The following is a 19,790-nucleotide window of genomic DNA, read 5'->3' as shown; positions in this document are numbered from 1 at the left end:
ACAGCCATAACGTCTCCACATTCTCATCCTGTCCCCAAAGACCCCCACGCAGATGGAGATTGTGGAGAAAAGCTGAGGACTCAAGAACAACAATTCATCAGGTTGCGTGCAGTCAGACAAAGCTCCCAGAGGTCAGTGCCTCTCAAATGTGAAGGAGGGCTCATTCCCAGAGCGCTCTGGCCCTCACTGCTGGTTGTCTCCCTGCAGAGCGAGACAGGCAGAAAGAAAGAAGGTGGGGGAAGGGGGCCTTAGAGAACAGGGTGAGGGCTTAACGATGCTTCCCTGGGCTTGGGCCAGTGGGGGAGAGAAGCCAGGGGTCCACAGGAACAACACAGGGACTGGAGACTTGTTTTCTTCCTCAGGCCCACACCAGGCAATTCTCTCAAGCTGGAGAAGAAGGAAAGAGAGTTTCAGGGAGATGCTCCGAGTCCCCTCTGGTGTCCAACCTCTCATCATTCTGAAGGGCCTGCCTCACCACCCATCCAGTCCTAGGCCCAGCCTCATATACCCTCCTCTTTGCTTGGCCCCCTTTACCCCAGCCCCTCTCTCCTTCCAGGCCCCCAGAGTCTCAACTTTGACTGTGAGAGAGACATCTGACCCCTGTGCACTGTCATTGCCTGGAGACAAAGGAGGGAAATGACCCAGTCAGGGACATACATCCCAGAACCAGGGTATGGAAAGGGAAGGGGACACCAAGGTTAAGCCTCCCCTCTGCCTTCCCATTGCCCAGGTCCTAAAGATACCATGGGCTGGAACCTTCCTTCTATCCTCCATGTCTACCCTTCACTTACCTGCTGCCTGAACATAATCCCCTCCTTTTCCACCTGGAAAAGAAACAAATTCCCAGTGAGGAATCCAGGAGAGGAGACCACACTAAGGTCTCAGGAGTTCACTGGACTGTCTTAGAGACACAACAAATTACAACTGGGACTGCACCCCCATCTCCCACTCCAGTCCAGCCTCTGGATCCAAGAGGAAGAGAAAAGAGGCCACCCCCAAATGGGTACTTCCCCACCTCCAGAGGTCCCCAAGGCTGGTCTACAGCCTCCAACTGGGGGATACCCAGGCCCTCTGAGTCTGAAGCAGATCCCCCACTAGGCCAGCCTGTTATACCCTGCCTGGCATCCTTGAGATAAATGGTTTCTAGTTAGGGATTTTGTTCATCTGGAGTCTTAGGGCCCATCTAGAGTCCCTTAGATGGAAAAGAGAGACTTGGGGACAGAAAGACAAGCTTCGGGTCAGGGGAAGCCAGGATCTCCATGGAGCCTGCTCCCGAAGGACCCCTCCTAGTCCTGCCCACCTGAAGTGTTTCTCCAGATCACAAATCCAGCGATGACTACAATGGTGAGGAGGAGGAGGACAGCAATGCCCCCACAATGTACCAGGTGGAGGAGGGCTCTGGCTCTGAAATGGAAAAGGGCAGTGAGAGGCCTGATCCCTCTGGGGCCTCAGAGTCACCAACCCCTCCCCCACCTCCCCAGTCACTCCACCTCCCTCTGGTCTTTTGGGGGTGTGGGGGATGGCCTTTCCCAGACCCCCTCACTGTCCTTACCCCACTTCAGGGTGAGGGCTCAGGCAGTCCCTCGTGCTGAACTCGGCAGGTATATTTCCCTTCCTGGCCCGAGGTCACATCCACACCTGCCCACTTCTGGAAGGTCCCGTCCCCTGCAGGCCTGGTCTCAATGAACTCCGTGTCCTGGAGCTGCTCCTCCCCATCCCTCAGCCACGGCAGGGAGATGTCGCGGGTAGAAGTCCTGGGCCCGGCACCGCAGGGTCACCTCCCCGTAGGGGGCAGTGTGGCGGGTCACTTGGGCATTGGGCGGGTCTGGAGGCAAAGGTCAGTGGCATGTCCAGGCTCTCCCCCCTCCCCTCCAGAGGCACAAGGTCAGGTAGGGGCAGGGGGACACCCTGCAATCCGGGCCCTGGGGTACAAGGGGTGGCTGGGGGTCGGGAGCTGCAGGGGAGGAACAAGGGCCAGCTGAGGCCTTGAGTACCGCGCATACTGGGGCAGACCAGGCCGTACCTGTCCTCTTCAGCGTCTCCTTCCCCATCTCCAGGGACTTCTTCAGCCCGCGCGTCTCCTCCAGGTGGGCTTTAACTCCCTCCGTGACGCTCCCCTCCACCTCCCACTTGCGCTTGGTGCTCACGGCTTGTGGCACCGCCGCCGTCCACATGGAGGTCTCCGTGTCCAGGGCAATGTAGTCCCGCCCGTCGTAGGCGTATTGTTCAAACCCGCGCTTGAAGGTGAGCTCCGGCAAGACCTCGCAGCCATACATGCGCTGGAGAGTGTGACCCCCTGCCCCGCCCCCACGCGGGTCCTCCAGCCCCGGGAGCTCCCCATCTCTGTGGGAGCCGCAGTGGCCGTGGGACATCTCAGACACGCCCCTCCCCCGCTCCGCTCCCGCCCACGTCACGCACCGCCCTCGCTCTGGTTGAAGTAGCCGCGGAGGGTCTGTAGGTTCACTCGGGAAGTCTGTGCGTTCGCCTTATGCCGCCCCGTCTTCCGCTTCCAGTAGCCCGGCTCCTCCTGTTCCACCCGCTCCATCCACGGCGCCCGCGGCTCCTCCCTCGGACTCGCGTGGGCGCTGTCGAAGCGCACGAACTGCTGATCGTCCACGTAGCCCACTTCGATGAACCGCGGCTCCTCGAGCTCAGGGGAGGCCATGGCGATGTAGAAGTACCTCATGGAGTGAGAGCCTGAGACGTGGGGAGCGGGGGCGGGTCAGGGGTCAGGACGGTGACCGAGTACCCCCGGCCCTGGCGGTCCTGGGTCTGAGGCCAAGGCCGGGGCGCGACCTTTGACCTCCTTGCCCTCCAGCAGCGTGACCCTTGACCCGTGCAAACTGGGGCGCGACCTTTGCACCGTTGCAGCAGATGCGTAACCCATGACCCCTTCGCGACCTGCGTGTGACCCTTAACCCCCCACGCCCGGGATGTGACCCCGGACTCCTAACCCCGCCTCCTGGAGACGGCTTCCTCCCCACCCGCCGGCATTCTGGTCTCTCAGCCCTCGACACTGATGGAGCACCGCAGCGGGAGGTAATAATTCTCTTTTTGTTTTGGGGGGTTTTTTTTGGAGTTTTTTTGGCTAGGCAGTGGGGTTAAGTGACTTGCCTAGGGTCACAAAGCTAGTAAGTGTTATGTGTCTGAGGCCGAATTTGAACTCAGGTCCTCCTGAATCCAGGGCCGGTGCTGTATCCACTGCGCCGCCTAGCTGCCCCTACCGGGAGATAATAGTTCTCGAGACTACCGCGCTTTGAGATCGGCAAAACGCCTTCACTGACAGCCCGGGCAGGTCCTAGTGCCCCTTCGCCAGCACCTTCTCCGCCCCCCCGCCCCCACTGGACCTCTGGTCCAGGTCCCAAGTCCTTCACACTCCTCACCCTCAGACCCCACCTTGGGTCCTCCCCTGCCCCGGCCTCATCCCCCGCCCCCCACTATCCTCAGTGAAGCTCTTTAACAAAGCTGCTCCTGGTTCTGTCCTCGACCTTGGGGGGGGGTGTTCCCAGACACCTCTGCTCCTTAACCCCCCAGGACTGTCGCACCTTGTCTCCTCTGCCTCAGCGCCCCTCGTCCTCACCCCCACCCCCAATCCACTCACCACCACCCCAAACTAAGGAACCGACACCACTACCCCCTCTTCCCTCCCCTCCTGCCAAAGCCCAGCTAAGGGACTGGTCTCCGAGTCTCACACACACACACACACACACACACACATACACATATTCTTCCTTTCACCAATACCCCGACTTCACCTGACATTAAGGCGCCGGTTCCCTGGAAACCCACCCTGGGCTAGTGCCGGAGGAGCTTTCTGTAGGAAACCCCCTCCCACCCACACGTCCACCCCTGGACGCTGTGTCCAGTCTCCAGGCGGCCGCTTAATCTATCCTCTACTTGCCTGCCCAGGTCTCCGGCAGGGCCAGGGTCCCCAGCAAAAAGAGAGAGCGCACATAAGGCTCCATGACCCATGGTCAGAGAAGCACAGTGTCACTGAGACCAGTCTGCGCTGGATTTGTAGAGGGGCGAATCCCTAACTTGTGGTTGGCTTCACAGAGGCTCTGCCGGCCAATAGCAAATGAAAGACAAAAAACGTCATTGGTGACTGGGCAGAATGAGCTCTCACAGGTTAGGAGACCAAAACTGAAACTGACTCGGAGGAAATCCCCAGCTTTACAGACCTTCTGTGTCATTCCCAGAACAGCCTCTGAATCCTTCCCATCATCACTCCAGGAGCCCGAGGCTCTTGTGCTCCCAGCTTGAACCAGACAAAGAGACGGTCCCAGCCCTTAACGCTCCTCTGCTGGCCTTCCAACACCAAGCCTTCCTCAGTGTGACCCCTTCCCCTCCCTAGAAGTGAGGAAGACGTTGAGGGCCTCTGAGGACTGAAGAAATCTGCAGGCTGATTAGTAGTGGGGTGTGTTGCCACCTCCGTTTTAATGACCTCCATCCCAGCTGTGACTCAGCAAGCCTTGTAACGTCCCCAGGCTGTGTGGATAAGCGAGCAAGGGACCCAAGAATAGAGAGTAACTCAGGGTCCAGTAAATGGAATTTGGAATCAAGAGTAGAAAAGGGGGAGAGAGAAAGAGACAGACAGAGAGGAGGGACGGAGACAGAGAGAGAAGAGATAGTGAGGGAGAGAGGCAGAGACAGCGAGAGCGCCAAAGCTTTCCCACATGGAGTGAAATAGCTGGGAAACAGCTGCCTAAGGAAGGAAGCCTGGGCTAGTCAGGACGGCAGGGACAGAGTCAAAAGCGAACCTAGAGGAGGCATCTTAGACTAGAGAAATTGCTCTGCCAACTTCCAGCAATTGAGGATTAGTAGATTAGTAGGAAAGGCTGCTCTCTGGCGCCATCTACAGGGTTTAGGGGAGGGAAGGACCAGGCTAGTGTGTTAAGAATTCTAGACTGTCCAGAGAAGAAAATGACTAATGTTGAGGGGCTGCAGGGAGACAGTGGTGCCCTGTGGATCAGGCTGTGAATTGGCCTGGTCATTCTGGAAAGCAGTTTGGGACTGTGCCTTCAGAGTGATTCTGTTATAGGTGATGCCCTTTACCCAGCAGGACCACTAGTAGGTCTGTACCCCAAAGAGATCAAAGAAAAAGGATTTAACAGATATATATATACATACATACATATACCTTTTAATTATAACCCCTTTTTTGTAATGGTAAAGAAATGGAAACTAAAGCAGTATGTACCTGTTTCAGACTTGGCGTGAATGATGATGAAAGAGATGGTTTCAGAGAAACAAGAGAAGCCTTGTATGAATTAATGCAGAGTGAAATAAGCAGAAGCAGGAGAACAATTTGTATTAAAAAAAATTAAGAATTTTGAGAGCCTTATGAATTCTAATAAACACAATGACCAACCCTGATTCCAGAGGACCAATGATGGAGAATGCTACCCACCTCAGATGATGGACTAAATATTCAGAATGAGACACATTTTTGGACGTCGCCAATATGGGAAATTTTCTTGCTTGACTTGTTTCTATTTTTTCAATGATTTTAGTTTTCTTTTTGATTGGGGGGTGGAGAAAAAACAAATTCTTAGTAATTGAAATGAGTTTTATTTTAAATTTTTAATTTAAAAAATAATGAAAATATAATTTAATGTTTAAAAGACTTAAAGTCTATCACATTTAGAAAAGGGTCACAAAGAGTAGTGCCCCATGGCCTTATGTGGCACAAGAATCCGAAATGTACAAGAGAAAGACTCTGGGAGACTTTATGTGGGTAACTAGGATATATTGGCAGAGCTTTCTAAGAAAAAGAAATACATAGAGTTCAAAAGCACTGAAGACCTTCTCCATCTTGAGAAAGAGAACCACATGATATCTTCCTAAGTCCAGTAGCCGAGGACAGAAAGGACCAATAAGATAGGAAGGATAGCTGCATTGTCTGGGCACCTCTAATCCTGGCTCTCCAGCCTGGGCCACCAGTGAACATTTCACTTACTCCTCTGGATGAGTGGGCCAAATGCTACCTGGTGGCATTTTGCTATACTTGGGAAGCTCTCCAGTCTTTACTCTTCTGGGAATAAGACAGTGGAAAGAATTGGGAGGACATTATCCTATAGAAACAATGCAGACTTGTGAACAACTTACTTTGGTGAGGGGAAGCGATTGGGGTTAACTGTTTAACTTGCTTAGACTCACACAGCTGGTAAGTGTCAAGTGTCTGAAGCTGAATTTGAACTCAGGCCCTCCTGACTACAAGGCCAGCGCTCCATCCACTGTGCCCCACAAATATGCTTTCCTTAACATTCCATTGGGCTTCTCGTGACTTTGGTTACAAGTGTTGACTCTGACACTCCTAAAGGGTATGGACCTTTGGGCAAATCCATTCTCTATGCTTCAGTTTCCTCCTGTGAATTGATGAGCATTGGATTAGATAAATTTTGAAGTGTATTTCAACCCTAAGCCTATAAGTTTTGATGTATTAGGAGTTGGTGATGTTCAAAGATATGGCTGTGGACTTCACCCCAGAGGAGTCTAGTCTGTTGGAGCATACTCAGAAGGAACTGTACAAGAACATGTCAGCCATTACTAAGTCTGTTCTTAGAAAGACAAACAAAATTAGTCTGAATATGAGTGTTTATTTCTCTCAAAGCTTGCAAAATATGCATATAAAGATACACATGGGAGCTCATCATAGGGCAATGAACCCAAAGATGGACAAAGGATTTTTATGTGTTCAAAGCAATTCCCTCTCACCCCTCCCTCCCTTCCTGGCTCAGGATGCCTATGTCAACCAGAATTATGGTCTCCAAATGTTTAACCATGATATGACAAGGGAATTTCTTAAGTGAATAGGTTATAAATACAATAAGATAAGAGAATGTTAAAGTATCAATTGAAATTATAGATCCAGGATATCTGTGTTTCTTTTACCATTAACATGACATAACATAGTGTATGTTCATAAAACACTAAGATAAGAAAAGTCCCACTATTCAAGACAGTGTTCGTTCCCAGACATCCTGTCCTTGGTGGCCATAAACAGAAGAATGCTGTAGTTACTGACACAGGAAGGAGCATTTTGAGTTCACTAAGAGAACAAAGAAAGCGTGTCCAGGACAGGCAAAGCATTATGGTAAATTAAGCCCAGAGTGGGCTGAAATGTCTCTCCTGATTGGCCAATCCAGGTTTTAGGCCTTTTTCAAGTGTTGGGGTTCAAAATGGTTTGGAGAGGTGTCTACGAACATCATGGTGAAGAATGTTCAGAACTTGCTCTCCTTGGGTAAGGATCACTTCCCTTGATAATTCTGAATCTGCCATCAAAAGAAGTGTCTTCATTCTGTCTTTAGTGCACGAGTTCCAGACATTTATCATTTCAAGAAGGCCAAAGTCCTGTTCTCCCGTCCTGCTACCTGGTTTTGCTACAAGAGATCTTTGCATTGTGTGACAGGAAGCTTGGACTTTCCTCTGTTTCTGCTGAAGCTGTGTCTGATTCCAGGCCACCAAGGATCAAACCAGAGGTACTGAATGTAAGATTGGGAATAAATCTCAAGCATTATCAAGTTTAAACTCTACTTGGGCACTATCTCATGGAGATGCATGGATCAAGTGAAGGCATTTTGAGGATTATAGAGAAATGGTTTTATTTGTGTCAATAGGAAAGGGAGAGAGTGTGGGAGAGAGTGATAATTAGTGAAAAATGGGGTGGAATGAGATTATTTGTGCAGGTAAAGGGGTTTGCTTTAGCAAGCAGAAGGATAATCTTTTCCTTGGGTACTGGGACCAAAAAGGGAAAGACACCATCTCATTCATGTGAGACTTATTCTGAAGACATTCAATGTCGGAGAGCTCCTTTCATGCAAGCCTGCAGTTTATGAGCCTCGTTTTGATGTTTTGCAGCCTGATGGGTCAGGATGAATCATTTTCCCTTATTTCACTATTCTGTTATAGTCAGAAAGAAAATTGAACCCTTCATCAGTGACCTCCATGTTCCAGAGAAAGGCAGGGCCCCACTGAGCACATTCATAAGGCTTCTTTCCAGTTTGAATCTTCTGATATAACATAAGAGATGATCTCTGGATGACGGGCTTCCCATGTAGAATCTATAATCAGCTTGTACCTAGAGTGAATTTCCTGCTGTCTAAGAAGCTCCATACTCCATCTGAATGTCTTTCCTCATTCATGTCAGTTGTAAGCTTTTTATCTAGTATGAATTCTCTGATGAGAAGTAAGGACTGACTTTCACTTGAAGGCTTTACCACACTGATTACATTCATAACGTTTCTGCAATGTGGATTCTCTTATGTATAGTAACACTGGTCTTTTGTGTAAAAACCTTTTCACAGTGCTTACATTCATAAGGTTTCTCTCCAGTGTGGATCCTCTGATGTACAGCAATACTCTTCCTACATCTGATAGTTTTCCCACATTGATTACACTCGTAGGGTTTCTCTCCAGTGTGGATTCTCTCGTATAAAGCAAGATGGGAGCTCTGTGTGAATGTCTTTCTGCATTGATTACATTTACAAGGTTTGTCTCCATTGTGGATTTGCTCATGTAAAGCAAGATGGGAGCTCTGTGAAAAAGTTTTTCTACACTGATTACATTTATAAGGCTTCTCCCTAGCATGGATTCTGTGATGTACACCAAAGATTTCTTTCCAGGTGGAGTCACAGGAATCATCATTCATGAATATTTGCTTGTAAGTTTCTTCCACAGAAAAGCTTAGTTCTGGAGGAGTCTCATTTCAAGTCTGATTTCTCCTTCTGAAAGAAACATATAATAATATATACACAGACACATATACACACATATATATTATATCATCATTCCTCCCATGAGCAGAATGTAAACTGATTTACACTGTATTTCCATGGACAAAGAAAAAAGTCCTCAAGCTTAACTGGGCAGAATCAGTCATTAGAAACTGCCGTTAGCTTACATCCCAACTTCACACAATCACATTGGATCATGTGACACAGGCAGGGCTGGCATTCTCATTACATTCACAAGTCAGGCCACGAGCTTGGAATGGCAAAGAGTGACTTGGCCCAAATCCCAGCAGCTGAGACTAGAACGCAAACCCTGTGACTGAGCGTGCTCTGTCCATAGTACTAGACAAATTGTCTCCACTTTCAGTCTTGCCATTTCACTTTCACTTTCCTTGTCTGCACTTTCAATCCTTTCTTCATAGATATTGTGCCATTTGGGGACTAAATGTTGATATTATTTCATAACCTATAATATTTGTAAACATAATGTCATTTCCCTGGATATCAGTTTCAATCTTATTTATTGTTGTTGTTTTTGCACTGAGATCACATGATGAATGCCAGTACTGGTTTTTGTACTTACTTGAGGCATAAGAGATTTTGTTTGGGCCCATTACTTTTTGGGGACAATCATTACTTATTTATTTTTAAATAATTTATATTTAAATGGCCCTGTTCACTTGTAATAAACAAATTTTTTAAAAAATGCATGGCAACGGGGCAGCTAGGTGGTGCAGTGGATAGAGCACCGGCCCTGAAGTCAGGAGTACCTGAGTTCAAATCCAGTCTCAGACCAAACACTTGATACTTACTAGCTGTGTGACGCTGGGCAAGTCACTTAACCCCAACTGCCTTAAAAAAAAAAGTGAAAAGTCATGGCATTTTCCCATGTCTGAAAATATGTGTCTCATACTAGAATGTGAGTCCAACATCCTTTTGTAAGGAAATAGGGAGTATGCTTTGCTATTAGTCCTTTCCTAGCCCTTCCCATTTAGTCATTCACAAACTCTCGGGAGCTTTTAGAGTCTGAGGGATTAGAGCTAAAAATTTGTTCACAGCCCCTTAAGCAGTAAAAAATTTCTCAGTTTGGTGACAAATATATTTTTCTTCTGGGACAACAATCACGTGCATGTTTCAACCTTAACGGGTTTCTTTTTGCAGTGATTCTGAACTGTCACGATCAGGCCTATAATGCTTTTGGGGCCCATGCTGTGATTACATCAAACTGACTGCTTCTGACCAAGTGTAACATGTTCTTTCAGGTTCTCAACTTGACATCACATTGTTTCCAAACTTCCAGGAAGGTTGGACATTCGTGTGCAAATGGCCACAGGCATGCATACACCATGGCTGGCTGGCTGTTACTGCACCAGAGTAGTTCTCCCTTTCCTGGGTTACCTTGTAATCGCATCTCATCCAAGCTCTAATCACCAGATCAAGCTGTTACTCTTGCAGCAGAAATGGCAGGCTCTTTGAAAACTAGGGTTGCTAGGCATACACAGTAGAAGCCAAACCATCATGGACCCCCACAACTGTTCTAGAAAAACAGGCCTTACATTGCCACTCATTGCAATGCTAATTTGAATTTATCTTCCGCTTGTGTTACTATTCTTCTGCTTACGAGATTTTCAAAGGAATTGGTCAAAGATATGGGTTAGTCATTCAGGACGGTTTCAGTGAGAGTATAGCCAGTTTGCTAGTGGCAGAAAAAAGAAAATTATGTTAAAGAAATACTATCCTTACAAAAGTGGTTTTATATCTAAACATTGGGTTTTTTTTAAAAAAGCCCAAGTACATTTATCATTTATTACACTGCTTGTCATGAGCCAATAGAAAAATAAATATTTTATATGGTAACTGACAATTCATTTTATTGACTGGTTAGGGAACTAAAAACAAAAATGAATTTCCATCCCTTAGCAAGAGAGCTTGTCCAGTTGTCCTCCCATTTTCCACCTCATATGTGTGTGAGCATTTTCATGGTATTCTGTTTAAAAATCAGAATATAGCTGATGGTGCAGTGGCTAGAACACTGGGCCTCAAGTCAAGAAGATCTGAGTTCCAATCCCGCCTCATAAATTTGCTAGTCTTGTGACCCTAAGCAAGTCACAGGACCTCTGTTTGCCTCAGTTTCTCTGTCCATAAAATGGGCATAATAATAGCATCTAACTGGTAGGGTTCTTATGAGGATCAAATGAAATCATGTTTGTAAAGTGTGTGGCACATAGTAGGTGCAATGGAAAGGCAAGCTGTGATTTTTATCATGATTATTTTGATTTTGACTATTTCCTCTCCCATTCTGCTCTCCTTCTTAAACTGTTATTGTCCTCACTCTTTGTCGTCCCTTATTTCCCTGTTGAACTACAAGTATTTCCATTCCAAATAGTCTCTTTTCTCTGCATCAGCCAAGAGTGAGGTTTATGATCTGTTGCTTCTTCTCAAACCATCTCTGTTGGTAAACTAGATCCTGAGCTCTGGGACAGCAGGGATTGTCTTTTGCTCTCCTTTGTGTCCTGCTGGACTTAGCACGGTGCTTAATCAATGGTTATTGACTGTGTAGGCCCAAGGCTGGTACCAGGCCCTAGCCTCAACCTGAATCTCTGCATCCTGTTCTCTCTCCTAGTTGTCGAATGCATGTTCTGGTTTCAGCCATATTTCTGTCTCTTGCACCTAATCACCTCTAAGTTGTCACCTTTGTCAAGTTCTAACCCTGATGGAACCTGATGAGACCCAACACTGAAGATCACAGAGGCTTCTTTCTAGGCTTCTGAAGAGTTTCATGCTGTGGGACACTTGAGAGTATCTACCTCTCATCTCCCTAAACTGAGGTGGTGGTCACCTACATGAATATGGTCAATGATTCTCCTAGAATGGGACAGAGATTAAGCCGTAGAGATCAGGAAAGGGACTTGGGCTGATGATTTATGCAAAACTTAGCCTTTAATTACTTCTAAGTATGGCAGCAGCCTTCATTCTTCCTCATGTGTTGTTGGATGAGAGAGAGAAAACATGAAACCAGGCTGCCTGGGTCCATTACAGATTTAGGCTATCATCTCAACTGGGTCTTCATTGTGTCAAGGCAATCCTTTGTCATCTCTCTAACTGATTCCCTATGCCACTCACCACAGAAGCTGTTCCAAATCTCATTCCTCTTCAACTCTCCCTTATGGCTTGCTTGCACCCCCCTCCCCCCCATCCACACCTTCTCATCTGAGGACTCTTACCTTGGTCTGTTATTTCACTGAAAAACTAGATATTTATCAAAAGCTATCTTATCTTCCTCATCTCACATGAATGAGATGGTGTCTTTCCCTTTTTGGTCCCAGTACCCAAGGAAAAGATCATCCTTCTGCTTGCTAAAGCAAACCCCTTTACCTGTACAAATAATCTCATTCCATCCCATTTTTCACTAATTATCACTCTCTCCCACACTCTCTCCCTTTCCTATTGACACAAATAAAACCATTTCTCTATAATCCTCAAATGCCTTCACTTGATCCATGCATCTCCATGAGATAGTGCCCAATACGTTTCCTCCTTTTCAGGGCCATACAGCTAGAGATGGCCATTTACAACTGCTATCTCCATCCTTCCTCTTGCTTTCTTTGAAACTCTGCAATCTGGCTCCCAGCTTCATTGTTCAACTGAAATTTCTTTCTCCAAAATTACCAATAATCCTGAAATTGCTTAATTTGATGGCTATTTCTTAATCCTCATTCTTCTTGACCTCTATGCAGGCTTTGACACTGTCAATCACCCTCTTTTCTTTATACTCTCCTCTCTCAGTTTTAATGACAGTACTCTCCCCTGGTTCTTCTACCATATCCCAAACTAAATTCATTCTCTTTATCCCAATCCTCCCATCTTCCTACTTTCCTAATGCTGTCTGATCTTCCCAATAATCCAGGCTCACATAGGATGAGCCATGCACTCCTCACTGAGCCTCACACATTCACACTCCTGACCCCCATGTTCAATCTGTGGCAAAATCCTATTGATTTCACTTTAGTGACATTTCTCACATATATTACCTTCTCTCCCAACACTGTCACTTTCTTGGTTCACTCCCAACACTGTCACTTTCTTGGTTCAGGCCCAGTCACCTCACACCTGAGATATTTAAGAGCCTGCTGGTTGGTCCAGCTGCCTCGTCTCCCCCAGTCCAGTCAATTCTCCCCCCAGTTGTCAAGTTCATCTTCCTAAAACTCTCACCTAACCATGTCACCACCTATTTAACAACCTCCAGTTGCTCCCTAGCAAAAGAAACAAATATAAAATCCTCCCTAGGGCTGCTGAAACACTTCATCACCTCCCCTCACCTCCTCTTCCAGTCTTCTTTCACCTTATTTGTCTACCCCCCCCCATATATTCTATAATCCAGTGGTAAGGGCCTTCTTTCTGTTCTGTGAACAGGACACTCCACTTCCTGACTCCATGGGTTTTCCTTGTCATCTCCCTGCCTAGAATGCTCACCCTGGCTTCCCTGCAGCCCCAGCCAGAGCCCATCTTCCACAGTAAGCCTTTCCCAGTCCTCCTTAACTTTAGGGTCTTCACTTTCTTGACTAGCTCAATTTATGCTGTCTATAACGTAGCATTTAGAAAGGTTCGAGAGACATCATTCCTAGGTAATTTAATCATTTTATTAACAAGGCCAGCACACTTATTAATAAAAGGATAGTCATTTAGCTGTCTCTTCTAGACCAAAGTACCCTCACAGCATTGGGCTTACAGTTTATATGCCCTTGGAAGAGCAGGTGTTTCTCAGAGTGGCAATTAACACTGATTGATTAACAATTAATGGGACAATTAATATTACAATGAGACAATGGGCTATATTACAGTGAGAGTCTTGGGGTACATGACTTGTACTTTGGGTCACCCAAATCTTGGTCAAAGGGACTTATCAATTTCCATATCACCTGTCCAACAAAAGGGGAGAATCAACACTTCAGACATCAGACAGATGTCTGAGCAAACGCGATGAGCAGAAATGCACCCATTAGCCTGGACTTAGAAGTTCTTTTACTGTGGAAGAGATTTCCAACACTTTCCTGCTGATTTCTGGATAAGGAAGTAGAAAAGGGGAAAATGTTTGGTCCTAGTACAATGATTAGTTATTAACTATAAGAGAGAAATAATCATTTTTCACCATAGCATCTTTCTGCGTAGTTGTTGACATGTTGTCTGCCCCACCGGACTGTGAGTTGCATGGGAGCAGGGACATCCCTTGCAGCTCTTGATGTCCTTGGTGCTTAGCTCAGGGCCTGGCACATAACAGGCACTTGAAGAAGGTCTAAGAGCAAGATTATATTAGAAAGCCTAACCTCTTTCTGCACTTTCAGAAGAACTCCATGCACCCAAATTCCAAACAATGACTTCTTATAGGATCATGGATTGATCCCTGGAAAGGAGCTAAAAGGCCATGGAGTCCAACCCCCTCACTTAACAGATGGGGAAAATGAAGCTCAAGAGTTCATCAGTGACCGGCCCAAGAAGCCACTGCTAGAAAATATCTGAAAAAGAATTCCAAGGCAGGTCTTCCCTGTCCCCAAATCTAGCACGTGCTTCACCACAACACAGCAGAGTCATCCCAGCTCTCATATACCTGCTTTCACCTCACTCACCTGGAAAAAGGCTCCTCATGCCTTCTTACAGCCATGGTGCTTCCTTTTGCTCAAAATAAAAGATCACATCTTCTCTGGGAATGGGAAATCCTGGCCATGTGGAATCAGTTAAGGATGAGGTTGCAGAGAAATGTATAATTTAGTTCTCTTTAGGGAAAGGGGTGCAGATCCAGAGCTGTTCCATTTGGAGAATTACTCCATTCTGTTCACACATGAGTCTCTACTCACCCATCAGTGCCTTGTAATGCAAATAACCCCAAATAGGGTGTGCCACATTATCCTGTCCTATCCGAGAAACAGCCAAAATAGGAGCAGCTAGGTGCCCCAGTGGATAGAGCACCTGAAGTCAGGAGGACCTGAATTCAAATCCAGCTTCAGACACTTGACACTTACTAGCAGTGTGACCCTGGGCACGTTACTTAACCCCATTGCCTAGCCAGAAAAAAAAAAAGGAAACAGCCAAAACCTCTACTCTGCTTCACTCCCCATCCTGTCCCTTTCCACTCTGGCAGAAACTCCTAACCCCAAAACTGGGTAAAAAAGGTTATTGTGCCAGATTAACCTCAAGTCCCAGCAACAATGACCTTGACAAATCATCTTTTGCCTTGTCTTCTGCCCTGCTTCTAACTCCCTGAAACCTGTTTAAACCTTGTGTACTGTTCATTCAGGGAAGGTTTGCATCTTTGGGTGAGAGTCTCTTGCTGGTAAATTCAACAAATTCAGTCCAAATTCGGATTCTCGGCCTGTCTGTTATTCCTAGCAACACCAGGGGCATGAAAGCCAGGACCACAGGATGGTTACCAGGACTCCTGAAGGATAGTTTCCATAGCACTTATTTTGGGGAGCTTTGGGGAGAGATGGGGAGAAGATAATGGAGTCAGTTTGGAATTAGGAAATTTGGTCTTGGCGTACCTTCTTCATAGAAGGATGGACTCATTCTATTATCTGGAAATTAGAGCCAGCTGGTAGCTCAGTGGAAAAAGCCCTGGGCCTAGAGTCAGGATTGCCCGAGTTTAAATCTGGCCTCAGACAGTTACCAGCTGTGTGCCCCTGGACAAACTACCTTAACCACTGCTCGGTTCAGTTTCCTCAATTGTTAAATGGAGACAATAATATCACCTAACTTGGAGGGTTGTTGTGAGAAAAAAAAATGAGGTGATATTGTAAAGAAAGCACTTGGCCCAGCCCCTGGCAAATAGCAGGTGCATAGAAAGGTTTCTTCCCTTCCCTTCCTTTCCTTTCCCACCTTCTGTGCTGGAATCCGAGGGCAATATGGAAGACAATTCAGGACAAACATGCTACACTGCCCCCAACTAGGAGCTGGGAGCTACAACTTGATGCTTGTTAAAAAGAATATTCCAAATACTAGACCCATCCTTGGGAGGAAGGGCTTGCAAGGAAAAGCCACCTGAGCAGTTTTCAGAGATCTGGCAGCAAAATTCATGCCCAGGTAGAGGCTAGACCAAATAACCCCTTAGATGAGTCCCACATCTGAAATGCTTCAATACTGATTGGACCTTTGACCTGAAGCTACCTAGAAGTGGTAAGAGACAGCATCAGAAGCAACAAAGGAAACCCTCAGGTTCCGATCACACAATGCAAAGGCCTTTTACAAGAAAAAACAGACAGCAAGAGGACCATGGCTCTTGGACACAGGAGACTAGCACTTTTCCCTTTCTGTTAATTGATAAATCCTCCAAACCCTTCGCCCTCAGAAATTAAAACTCAAGAGTTACCAGAGGAAGTGATCTTACCCAGGGAGAGAAGGTTCTGGGCCTTCTCCAGCATCACCTCCTTGTACAGCCCTTTCTGGGAAGGGTCCACTCCTCCTTGGTGAAGTCCACAGCCACATCCTTGAATGTCACTGTCTCCTAAATCATCAAAAGGCACAGGATGTAGAGTTTGAAAGACACTTCAGAATTGAATAATTCAACTCCTATCAGTTTACAGGAGGAAACCAAAGCCCAGGGGAGTGATTTGCCCAAAGGTCACACCCTTTATGAATGTCAAGGTCAACTCTTGAAACCGCAGTCAGTAAGAGCCTGCTTGCATGATGTGAAATTTCCTCCTTGTCAGAACTGATGTAAGTGATACATTCTAAAGAACATTCTGTGAAGAGTTTGTGAGAAGCCGCCAAGGGTATGGGGGGGAGTTTTATGTGACCACTTAAAAGAGAACAAAGTTAAAGAAAAGATCTATCTTGTTTCCTGGGAGGCTGAAATAAAGTCTTATCTGGATGAGGACTCTAAAGAGATATTCTTCAGAATATGGACTTCACCTAGTGGTATGAAATGATTTCCAACAAAATGAAGAAGAGTTGTTCGTTGTTACACCCAAGGGCTGGAGGTCACTCTGGGAATGACTTGTCATGGCCGAGAACATCTTCTGCCTCTGCTTTAGGATGGCTTTCATTTGTCTATGGTGTATATTCCTTACTTATAAGTTACAAGAGTAACTAGGATGGAGAAAGGAGGCTTCCTTCGCTGATTAAAAAAGCAATATTAATTACCTTGGGTTTGGTTTGAGCTAATTTGTGAGGAAAATGTTGCCAGTTTCTTTATGAGAAATAAATGCTCTAAACACACTCCTAGAAGTCTAGAAACTTAAGAGAACAAGAGAATGAGTTAGGGGGCCAACTGATGGACCACATGCAGGAGCTGACCAGATCTGAAAATACCCTGATACTTGGGAGTGGTCATCTGTATTTCCAACCTGCACTTGGAATTTAATGGTCTTCCACTTATATTTCTTCCATTTCTATCATAAGCACATGATTTACTTTATCAGAGATTCTGATATTCAGGAACAATTCTCCATTCTGTACACAAAAAAATGGCCATTTCATTTTTCATCATTGTGATTTTTTCATAAAACAGCTGATTTATGGTGTCACCTTTCACTTTATTATTTTATTTCAGACCAATTGAAGAACTTGTTGCTCTTTTCTTTTCTTTTTTATTTTTGAAAGAACTTCTACATCTCTCCTTTTCTCTTGGGTCCCTGGAGTTGCTCTTCTTCATTGCAAAGTATTCATAGTGTGGGATCTCACTAAAGGAAGGCAATCCTTTTATTGAAGTATAGCTGATCTCTAATTGGTTCCCTAACTCACACTCAACAGAAGATATTCAAAGAAGCCATTCCTTCACCAACAAGAAGGTGGGTTATGAGCTCCAAATCTCCTTTTAAGGAGAAAGCTCATCTTAGACATCTCCTCATTTCTCACCTGACTGGGAAGGAGTTGTATTCTTAGCCAAACATGAAATAGAGGCAATTACAAAGATAACACAGAAAATTTTGAATACTTGAAATGCCAAAGTTTCTGCACAAACAATATCGATTTATTGCTTATCAGCTAGCCCAATTAATTAATTATTAATTACTCAGAAACTATTGCTGGGAGGGTTCTTTAGAGGTCTAATTCAAATCCTTCATTTCACAATTAAAAAAGTAAGTTCTAGAAAGACATCCTGACATGACTGTGGTCACCCAGCTAGTAAGAGAAAGGTGGGTTTGAAGGCAGATCTCCCCAACTAGAACTTCCACTGTGCCATGTTAATTTATTATTATCACTGATTTCCCTCTTGGTGTATGTCTCCCTCTCCTGCCCAACCAGTACAGTGCAAGCTGTCTGAAGTCAGGAATTGTTGGTTTTTTGCCTTTCTAGCCCTGGCAGCTGGCACAGTGATGGATACATCTTTGTCTCTTAGGTTTTGTTTGTTTGTTTCCTTCCTGGACCTGCAGTTTCATTAGTTTTATAATTCCCAGTGCAGAACTTTCTCTACCAGTGGATATGGGCAACTTAGCTACACCTTATAGTTTTAGGTACCTTAAGAAGCCCTTTGAGCTTTGCAGCTTCCCCAGAGATGCAGAGCCAGTGTGTGGCAGAGACAGTGCTGAAGGTCAGGGCTCCATGACTGTGAGGCTGGTTCTCTCAATGCTAGGGTGCCCTGCCTCTGTTGGCATCATAGCAGGTCCTTCATAGACACTTGTCAAGTGAGTGAATAAACAAAAACAAGCAAGTGTGCCTGACTATGTTAGAAGGAAAGAAGGATAAAAAAAAAAATACACGGAAGTATTTAGAGAAACTGTCTCAGGTTATTGACATAATCTTGAACTCATGCTTTATGGTCCAGTGATCTCCAATCTGCATATGGATCTTGATGGAGAAGTGAGAATGGGACCAGACCAATCAAGTAATTGAATTCCCTGGAGACTATGGTAGACTGGTTCACACTTTCTCTACTGGAGATTACCAGAAGTCAGAGAGTTTAAAAGAGAAATGATTTGGCTACCTAGTAGAGTTTCTCCCTAAAACTAATGTATGATAATAGCTCACATTTATATAGTGCTTACTGTGTGCCAAGCACTGTGTCAAGTATTTTACAGTTATTGTCTTAGAACCCCAGGAGGTAGGTATTATTGTCCCATTTTCAATTTTAGGAAACTGAGGCAAACAGGCCCTAAGTGACTTGCTCAAGGTCACACAGCTAGTAAGTGTCTGAGGCCAGATTTGAATTCAGGTCTTCTGACCCGAGGTGCCACCTACCTGGTTTGGGCCATTAAATGAGGAGTCAAAGTGATACAAGCAGATGAATATAAAACACTGTGGTTTGTAAACCCTTCATGTCTTGGTCCCTTCCACTTCACCCATCTTATACTTTGCTTCACTCATGTACTATGATCTGGTGGCATTGATCTCTTTGCTTCCAACTCTATGCTTCTTCACTGGCTGTGCTGCATGCTTGGAATGTTTCTTCTCCTCCTCTCCACCTCCTGGTTTCCTTCAGTTTCTTCAAGTCTCAGCTAAAATCCCACCTTTTGCACCTGAGTTCAAATCCAGCCTCAGATACTTCCTGGCTGTGTGACCCTGGCAACTCACTTAATCTTTGTCTGCCTCAGTTTCCTCATCTGTAAAATAATCTGAAGAAGGAAATGGCAAATCACTCCAGTATCTTTGCCAAGAAAACTGCGAATAGGGTCATGAAAAACCAGCCATGACTGAAATGATTGAACCACAACAACAAACAGACATCAGCAAAAGCCCCTTTGAAGACCAATCCCACCGCCATGGAAACATCTCCCAGAGAACAACAAGAAGGCCCATGGAGCGTGAGAAGTTCACCCAGTGCCAGATGGGCAGCAGCGGCAGCAGCAGCAGCGTTGGGACCCACCTAGTTTTCCTGGTTCATGTTCATTGCTCAGTGATGTCATTTTGTTTCTGACCATGATTTTTTTCTTCTGCTTTTTATCTGTGAATCTGAAATGTTTGTCTTTCTTGCAATTAATCTCAAAATCACAGACCTCCATCTGGAAGGGACTTTACAGGACATCTAGTTCAACCCTTCATTTTACGGATAAGGAAACAGAGCCCCAGAGCAGTGACTTGTACTTCCCTAAAAGTTACACAGAGAATTAAGTGGCAGAGCCTGGAATC

General features: G+C 45.8%; 1 long non-coding RNA gene and 1 pseudogene across 2 annotated transcripts; both read right to left on the bottom strand.

Annotated features, from left to right (window-relative positions):
* Positions 1–19: 19 nt before the first annotated feature.
* On the bottom strand, positions 20–1,392 carry LOC144454127 (uncharacterized). The gene is made up of 3 exons (XR_013483863.1): positions 1,301–1,392; positions 792–824; positions 20–387 (listed from the first exon to the last, which is right to left on the bottom strand). It is a non-coding gene; the product is annotated as an uncharacterized LOC144454127 (long non-coding RNA).
* Positions 1,393–1,481: 89 nt separating this feature from the next.
* On the bottom strand, positions 1,482–3,980 carry LOC110201638 (class I histocompatibility antigen, Gogo-OKO alpha chain-like; annotated as a pseudogene). The gene is made up of 4 exons (XR_013484877.1): positions 3,902–3,980; positions 2,419–2,697; positions 2,024–2,296; positions 1,482–1,825 (listed from the first exon to the last, which is right to left on the bottom strand). The product of XR_013484877.1 is annotated as a class I histocompatibility antigen, Gogo-OKO alpha chain-like (transcript).
* Between the last annotated feature and the right edge of the window lie 15,810 nt (positions 3,981–19,790).

Source organism: Phascolarctos cinereus, unplaced genomic scaffold (assembly GCF_003287225.1).
Source record: "Phascolarctos cinereus isolate Bilbo 61053 unplaced genomic scaffold, phaCin_HiC Scaffold_1;HRSCAF=81, whole genome shotgun sequence".
Classification (NCBI taxonomy): domain Eukaryota; kingdom Metazoa; phylum Chordata; class Mammalia; order Diprotodontia; family Phascolarctidae; genus Phascolarctos; species Phascolarctos cinereus.
This window is presented reverse-complemented; position numbering and strand designations above follow the sequence as displayed.